Here is a 10,151-nt window from a genome sequence, read left to right on the forward strand (position 1 = left end):
ATGCATATTTCAAAGGTCAGGTTTTCCTAATATATGTCCAACTTGAAACCTCTAACATAGAACGTATATCTAACATGCAACCCGTCTGGACGTTCGAATCAAATATGAACATGAAAGACTCATTAAGTTTTATGAAAGCCCTTTGAAAAACCATGCAACACTTAAGATGTGGTGTTCATCCTAAGTGAAATTACAATTATTAACGACAAGAAGCATTCCTCAATTTCAGGATGACATCCAATAGAAATTGCGTCCAGTTATCTAAACATCCTAATAGTCGCGGATCATTAAGACATAAAGACAGTTTAAACACAGTAATTAATAATTCAAAGCATGTATGCATATATCATAAGCAATTAAATAAAGACTATATATTCATGCGAAGGCTTAAGGCATTGTGTGATAACCTGTCACTAATTTTACAATTTTAAAAATTTTAAGAGTGATTTGATGAAAATACCCTAGAGGTGAGATTGTTGACTTTCGTTGACCAGCGCATAGTGAGACATACGAAAGATTCTTTTTGCGTATCCTTGAAGTACTTGACGGTACGAACGCGTAGGTGCAAGGGGAACTGAATTCGGAATTACGACGAATATTTTACAAATTTCAAAGTATGAAGGGCGTTTTGGTAAATTCACATTACGGGAAATATTTTTATTTATTTATTTAATTATATTTTGTGCTTGACCCAAGGATGCTGCACGCATATCTTCGAAGTACATGACGCTATGAGTGAGTACATGAAATCTTTCTATGTTCAATTTTGATTTCAGTACAACTATTTCAAATCTACGTTATTGTATATATGTATTTTGACGTTATGTTATTATATATATATATATATATATATATATATATATATATATATATATATATATATGTATATATGTATTTGGCCTTATGTTTTTATGAAAGTATTATAATATAGTATTGTGTTGAAAGAGAAGGAAAGTACGAGTTTGGAGGCATAAAAGAGGAATCATTGCACGCCGATCGCAACATAATGACATTCTCTTTTATGTAACCACTCTAGCTTGATTTCTATGTTCAATTTTGATTTCAGTACAACTATTTTAAATCTACGTTATTGTATATATGTATTTTGATGTTATGTTATTTTATATATATATATATATATATATATATATATATGTATGTATGTATTTGGCCTTATGTTTTTATGAAAGTATTATAATATAGTATTGTGTTGAAGGAGAAGGAAAGTACGAGTTTGGAGGCATAAAAGAGGAATCATTGCACGCCGATCGCAACATAATAACATTCTCTTTTATGTAACTACTCTAGTTTGATTTCTTCTTTATGTATTTTCTATTGATCTTTGAGTATTTTTGTATAGCAATTTATTTCAAATTTCGGGGACAAAATTTTTTTAAGGTGGGTAGATTGTGACAACCCATCCTTAATTTTATGATTTTATAAATTTTAAAAGAGTGATTTGACAAAAGTGCCATAGAGGTAAGATTGTTGACTTTTGTTTACTAGCGCATAGTGAGACATACAAAATATTCTTTTGGCGTACCTTTGAAGTACTCAACAATACAAACGCGTAGGCGCAAGTAGAACTTAATTCGGAATTACGACGAAGATTTTACAAATTTCAGAGCATGAAGGACGTTTTGGTAAATTCATGTTACGAGATATATTTTTCTGTTTTTCTTTTGTGGCTTTGTTTTGTGAGCTAGTGGGGCCCACACCCCATTCATCCACCTCTTTCCCGTGTCTCCCTATCTCTCAGGATTATCTCTCAATTTTTTTCAAATCTCCCTCACCTCACTTCTCCATTCTCTGACTGCCACCTCACCTTTTTCCCTCTAACCCTCATATCTCTCATCTCTCTCTCTCTTCTCTCTTTCCCTCAAACTATCCCTCTCTTATCTTTGTAAAAACAATGGAGCCGAGCAGCACCACTATGACACACCCCGACCGTGGACGAGGCATGCTGGCCGTCACGTGAGAGTGACGTAACCATGTGCACAGTGCGGAAACAAAATTAATAATAAAAGTACGAATAAATAAAAACCAAACTAATAAACAAGGTAGTACAAGTGCAAAATGTGAGTAACGAATATTCAGAGCACAGGAAACCTAAGTATCGTCCAGAAGAACGAATACAAAATACACAACGCCAAAAGGTATTCCTACATTTGTGATGTTCTGTCAGAACCACCGACAAATCCTTGTGAACCGTCCAAGCTGCCACTAACTAAAACCTGGAGGGGCATAAAACAAAAAGTGTGAGTAGGCAAAAGCAAAGCTTTTCAAAATCATTTCAATATCAAAAGTTCTAACCCTTCACCGTAAAACCTGTATACTTTCCCAGAAACCAGAATATACATACATACATATATATATATATATATATATATATGTATGTATGTATCCAAAAACATGATTAAAAGTATGCCATGACAAATGTCTCAACATAAGAATGAAGGTAATCCAGGTGACGTTAAACAATATAATAACATGTCAGCCGGAGTCACCTAACGTGACCTGTACGGCTGAATCTAGAGCTCAAATCCACAACTCACTAACTAAACATGCACACAAGTCGGAACCTAAAGTGGTATGTACGACAGGACTGGGTGTAAATCAATACGCTCAAGTGCTACGATCACGTGAAGGCTAGGCGAATAATCGCGGGTCACCTACGAGTCAGAACCACCTATAGTGGTCTGTACGACAAGACTGTGCACCTAACTTGGATCCAAGATGAGCGTGTGGTGCGGGAGGTGAACATCACATGAAGGACTGTGCCCTACTCTGGGCGGGAGCACTAACACCGGGGGTGCAGGTTATGAGCTCTCTATGCATCTCACATAACCACTAACTCACAATCATAACCCATACGCTTACCTAGTACTTACCTGTGCTTCCACAGCACCAACATATGTATATCTATGCAACCACAAATGCATAAACAAATATGCAAACATTATGCATGGCCTTTAAAACATATAAACACTTATTTGATTTTCTGGGAAAAACACAAGTATATAGGTATATATTGAAAACGAAAAGCCCACTCACTGGTATGTGGAAGGGTCGTAACCCCCTTGCCTTGAGTGACCGTGCTTGTCCTCGGGATAGGTCTTGCCTGTATGCGAAACAACTATAAAAACGTTAATTTAAAGCACATAACCAACATTACGTAATAACTTCTCATACAATGCTCAAATGGGGTGTGTGAATACACCAACGTGATCTACTTAACCTCACGAACATCCCTATATTTTTAGAAAAATTTTCCGACCACCCACGTGCCGCCACGCGCTAGCCACGTGCCAGGCACACTGACGGCATCAGTTAACGCCGTCAAGAATATTCTGTTAAAACTAACAGATTCCGTTAAAGTTAACCTGACGCCGTTAGGAATATTCCATCCAAATTGACAGAATATTCCGTGGTCTTCTCCGGCCAACCTCCGGTGCCGTCGCCGTCATCGGAAAATCGAGAAAACTTCAAACCTTTGTTTCTCACTCGTTTTTCAACCAAATTTCATGAAATTGGTATCAAAATGAAGCTTACAACTAGTAGAACAAAACCTTACCACTTTCAAGCCCTAAAGTTCACGAAATCTCGCCAGAAAAACTTCACAAAATCCAACCAAACCTTCAACTCACGATCCCGACGTCCAAAACCTTCAAACGAACTACCCGAGCTTCCTAAGAACCTCACCAAGCTTCCTACTAGCTTCAATTTCCCTAAAACACAACATTTCACGTGTGCATAACAAGTGACCAAAATCGGGGTTCCATGGTTCGACGTGAAATCGAAGGATTTCCTACCTGAAATGGGTATGGTTGAGCTCATATGAACTTCACAAACACGAAGGTATAGTTTTCTTCCACGATCCTTAACGTTTTCAAGGGTTTTGGTATATGTCCGTACGTAAGTGAAGAAGAGAAAGAGAAAGAAAGGCTTCGGGACTGAGGGGAACACGGGAGCAGATGTGAAGAGGATGAGGATGGATGTGTGGCTGAGATGCCACCAGCTAAACATCCAAAACAACCACACAATTAACAATTATCCACTAGGGGCAAAAACATCATTTCACACCTACGGTATAAATAATTCGGGATGGGCTGTCACAACTTACCCACCTTAATAAAATTTCATCCCGAAATTCAAAACAGCCAATCAAACTGCCCACTAGTAATCATAGAACAACCGAGGATACAAATCCCTCATCCGATCTTCCGTTTCCCAAGTAGCTTCCTCAACAGAGTGATTCCTCCACAAAACTTTCACCAATTTCACCGTCTTGTTCCTCAGAACCTTCTACTTTGAATCCAGAATCGTTACCGGTTCCTCGTCATACGTCAAATCCGGATTAATTTCTAATGGTTGAAGAGGTATCACGTGCGACGGATTTGCAACGTAATGGCAAAGCATCGACACATGAAAAACATTATGCACTCTAGCCAGTTCAGAAGGTAACTTAAGCCTATAAGCCACTTCACCAACTCGTTTGGTGATCATATATAGTCCGATATACCTGGGACTTAACTTACCTTTCTTCCCGAACCGGACAACACCTCTCCAGGGTGACAACTTCAAAAACACCCAATCACCCACTTCATACACTGTCAGTAGCATGTCAATCCGCTAAGCTCTTTTGTCGATCCTGGGCTGCCTTCAGGTTAGACTTAATTACCTGAACATTTTGAGTAGTTTCCTCAACAATTTCTGGACCTACTAGAACTCTTTCTCCAACTTCTGACCAACACAAGGGTGTTCGACAAGATTTACCATATAGTGCCTCAAATGGTGACATGCCAATACTCGAATGAAACCTATTGTTGTAGGCAAATTCCATTAAATCTAACTGATTGTGCCAAGCATCACCAAACTGCAACACCGAAGATCTCAACATATCCACCAACGTCTGATTGGTTCTCTCTGATTGTCTGTCTGTCTGGGGATGATATGTCGTACTATAGAGTAATCTCGTACCCAAAGCTTCCTGAAAAGCCACCCAAAACTTAGAAGTAAATCTTGGGTCACGATCTAAGACAATACTCACTGGGAAGCCATGGTACTTCACAATCTTCGATATGAATAACTCAACTAATCGGCCAAAGAATACTTTTCCCTTACTAGAATAAAATGCTTTAACTTAGTAAGCCGATTAACAATCACCCAAATGTCGTCAAAATCATTATGTGTACGAGGAAACTTGTACACAAAATCCATCGTAATATTTTCCCATTTCCACTGTGGAACGGGAAGCAGTTGCAGCAACCCAAACGGCTTCTTCCTTTCAGCTTTCAATTGTTGACATATGGCACACCTACTCACATACTCAGCTATCTCCCTTTTCATACCCGGCCAATAATAAAATGGTCGAATGGTATGATACATTTTTGTACCACCCAAATGCATCGTATAAGTTGAGATATGCGCTTCGTCGAGAATTGCTTTCTTTAATTCCAAATCATTCGGCACAAACATCCTACCCTCCTGCATAAGCATGCCATCCGATTCTCGAATTCCGAAGTCCTTCTTCCTCCCTTGATTCCTTGCTTGAATTATTTCCTGCGTCTCTCCATCAACCAACTGAGCTTTAAGTACACGATCAATGAGAATCGGCCTAACTTGAAAATTAGCAAGTAAAGCTACCTCTTGATCTTCTACCTCTAACCGTACTCCAGTTGATCTCAAGTCTGCTAGAAGAGGAACACGACTAGCGTACAATGCATTAATACGACCCTGATATTTCCTGCTAAGTGCATCAGGTACCACATTCGCACGACCAGGGTGATAATCAATCGTGCAATCATAATCACTAAGCAGTTCCAACCACCTCCGTTGACGAAGATTAAGATCTCTCTGAGTGAAAAGATATTGAAGACTCTTATGATCCGTAAAGATCCTACATTTCTCACCATAAAGATAATGTCTCCACATCTTCAAAGCAAAAATAATGGCCGTTAACTCCAAATCATGAGTAGGGTAATTCAATTCGTGAGGCTTTAATTGTCGTGAAGCATAAGCAATCACCTTACCATGCTGCATCAATACACATCCCAGACCACTCAAGGAAGCATCACTGTAGACTTCAAAATTACCACTATCGTCTAGAAGTGCCAAAACAGGTGCATGAGTGAAACAATACTTCAACTGCTGGAAACTCTGCTCACAATTATCATCCCACTCAAATTGAACTTCCTTCCTAGTTAACCTCATTAATGGTAAAGCAATCACGGAAAAATCCTTAACAAACCGCCGATAATATCCTGCTAAACCAAGAAAACTTCGTACCTCAATGACGGTCTGTGGTTGCTCCCAATTCTCAACAGCTGCAACTTTTTGAGGATCCACCAAAATACCTTGAGGAAATATGACGTGTCCCAAAAATGCTACTTGATCTAACCAAAATTGACACTTGCTAAACTTAGCATAAAGTTGGTGTTCCCTCAACCTTTTCAACACCAAAGTAAGATATTGAACATGTTCAAATTTAAACTTAGAGTATACCAAAATATCGTCAATAAAGACAATAAAAAATCTATCCAAATATGGCTGGAATACTCTGTTCATCAAATCCATAAAAGCAGCTGGCGCATTTGTCAATCCAAATGGCATCACCAGAAACTCGTAATGACCTTAACAAGTCATGAAAGCCGTCTTAGGAACATCATCACTACTGATCTTCAATTGATAATAACCCGACCTCAAGTCAATCTTAGAGAATACACAGGCACCTTGAAGTTGATCGAACAAATCATCAATACGTGGAAATGGATAACGGTTTTTAATTGTTACCCAATTCAATTGCCGATAATCAATACACAACCTCAAAGTCCCGTCTTTCTTTCTCACAAACAATACTGGAGCTCCCCAAGGTGAAGTACTAGGTTGAATAAAACCTTTATCCACTAGTTCCTGCAATTGGATTTTCAATTCCCTCAACTTAGCTGGAGCCATTCGATAAGGAGTCAAGGATATCAGATTAGTACCTAGAAGCAAATCAATGGTGAACTCCACGTCTCTGTCTGGTGGTAGACCAGGTAAATCGTCAGGAAAAACATCAGGAAAATGCCTGACTACCCTTACGTCTTCCACGCTATTGGGAGTAACATCATTCAACACGACATGTGCTAAATATCCCTGGCACCCCTTGGATAACAACCTTTTAGCTCTCATTGCCGAAATAACGCCATGCCTCACCCCACTCTGCTCACCCATAAAAGTGACCACAGGTAATCCAGGACGATGGAATGTAATAGTTTTCCCGTATCAATCAATGTTGGCACGGTTATGGTGCAACCAATCTGTGCCCAAAATCATATCAAAATCAACAATATCTAACGGGATAAGATCAGTTGGCATAACTACATCCTCCATCATCACTGGACACCCCGGATACACACAATCGACATAACATTTTTCCCCTCTAGGCATAGCAAACTCTAACTCATACCCTAGAGGTGAAGGGTAAGGTTGCGTCACTTGAGCAAATGTATAAGAAATAATAGAATGCGTAGCACCACAGTCAATCAATACTCTAGCAAAATAACCAAGGATATTTAACGTACCCATGATCAAGTCTGGATTATTCTAAGCATCTTGCAGAGAAATGTTGTGAAAACACCCCTGGGTCTGTTGTTGTTCACCACGACCTCTACTAGTCTGACCACCTCGACTCGGCACGCTACGCCCCTGACTAGGCTGACCAGACTGCCTGGAAGAACCCGCACTACTAGTGGTAATCTCCCATTGCTGGTGCTGTCCTCCCTGGTACCACTGAGATCCACCTACTGGAATAGGAGGATACTGCATATAACCGCCTGAATACTGAGGATACCTGCTCTGAAAATAAGAATCCTGGGGATACGGATATTGACCTGAAGCATAAGGAACATCATCACCCTGATAGTGGTAAGCACCACCACGACCCATCTGACCATAACTACCAGGTTCGGGAACTTGCTGGATCGACGCAGGTGGTGGTAAAAAAGGCTGCTGGGGCCTCTGCTGACCCTGGGGACAATTAGTAGCTCGACGTCCCATCTGCCCACAAGTGAAACAACCAGTGCTGCCTCTCCTACACTCACCAAAATGTTGATTATTACACCTACAACAAAATGGAGCCCTTCCTCTACCAGTATCATCCAGTCTCTGGCCTTTTAGACCACCAGAAAATTTACCACCTCTTCCTTGACCAGTGGCACTAAAACCACCGTTAGAAGAACTGGAACTAGTCTCACTCCGCTTAAAACTCTGAGTCTTGCGAGGTCCCTAAGATGCCTGCCCCTTGTCTTTATCGTCTTTCTTTTGATTACCGTCATTTTCTTCTTCCTCACTCTCGTTAGGCATGTTCTCAGAATCTTCAATCCTTAACAGAATCTCATAAAACTCCTGGTAAGAGTTGTAGGGAGTAATGGTCGCCATCGAACGCCACTTCTTCTTAGTGCCCAAACAAAAACGTCGAAGCATCTCCACCGGATTAGCAGCAACCTCCGGATAATAACGAGATAAATTAGTAAATCTCATATAATATTCATTTGCCGTCATTTTCCCTTGCCTTAACTCCATAAATTCTTGTTTCTTACGATCAATGTACTCAGGAGGCACAAATCTTTTCCGGAACAACAGTTTAAATACTTCCTAGTTAACTCTTTCCTCTGGGGACAATTGACGGACCTCCTGATCCCACCAGGATGATGATTCCTTCCCCAAAAACCAAGAAGTAGTCTCAACCCACTTTTCCATAGGAAGGTTCCCCTAATTATGCAAAACTCGGAAAGTCTTCTCAATATGCTCTAGTCATCGCTCAACACCCTCAAAACCCTCGTGGCCCTCAAACTTATCCAACTTTAAATTGTACATAGTCTTTAGAGGAGTCCTCTAGGGAGGGCGAAGCGCCGACTGAATGGCAGTAGCAATAGCTTTCCCCCATTTGGGCTACATCGGGGAAACTAGGCTCATCAGAGCGACGTGGTTCCCTACGAGGCGGCATAGTTCTGACAGAAGACACCAAAACAATTAGAACACTCACAAAATAATTAGGACTGCCCTAAAACCATGCTCTGATACCAACTGACACACCCCGATCATGGACGAGGTGTGCTGGCCGTCACGTGAGAGTGACGTAACCATGTGCACAATGCGGAAGCAAAATTAATAATAAAAGTACGAATAAATAAAAACCAAACTAATAAACAAGGTAGTACTAGTGCAAAATGTGAGTGACGAATACGCAGAGCACAGGAAACCTAAGTATCGTCCAGAAGAATGAATACAAAATACACAACGCCAAAAGGTATTCCTACATTTGTGATGTTCTATCAGAACCACCGACAAATCCTCGTGAACCGTCCAAGCTACCACTAACTAAAACCTGGAGGGGCGCAAAATAGAAAGTGTGAGTGGGCAAAAACAAAGCTTTTCAAAACCATTTCAATATCAAAAGTTCTAACCCCTCGCCGTAAAACCTGTATACTTTCCCAGAAACCAGAATATACATATATATATATATATATATCCAAAAACATGATTAAAAGTATGCCATGACAAATGTCTCAACATAAGAATGAAGGTAATCCAGGTGACGTTAAACAATATAAATAACATGTCAGCCGAAGTCACCTAACGTGACCTATACGGCTGAATCTAGAGCTCAAATCCACAACTCACTAACTAAACATGCACACAAGTCAGAACCTAAAGTGGTCTGTACGACAGGACTGGGTGTAAATCAATACGCTCAAGTGCTACGATCACGTGAAGGTTGGGCGAATAATCTAGGGTCACCTACAAGTCGGAACCACCTATAGTGGTCTGTACGACAAGACTGTGCACCTAACTTGGATCCAAGATTAGCTTGTGGTGCGGGAGGTGAACATCACATGAAGGATTGTGCCCTACTTTGGGCGGGAGCACTAACATCGGGGGTGCAGGTTATGAGCTCTCTATGCATCTCACATAACCACTAACTCACAATGATAACCCATACACTTATCTGGCACTTACGTGTGCTCCACAACATCAACACATGTATATATATGCAACCACAAATGCATAAATAAATATGCAAACATTATGCATGGCCTTTAAAACATATAAACACTTATTTGATTTTCTGGGAAAAACACAAGTATATAGGTATATACGGAAAACCA

The sequence above is a fragment of the Pyrus communis genome, chromosome 7 (genome assembly GCF_041283825.1).
Source record: "Pyrus communis isolate YQ-2024b chromosome 7, ASM4128382v1, whole genome shotgun sequence".
NCBI lineage: Eukaryota > Viridiplantae > Streptophyta > Magnoliopsida > Rosales > Rosaceae > Pyrus > Pyrus communis.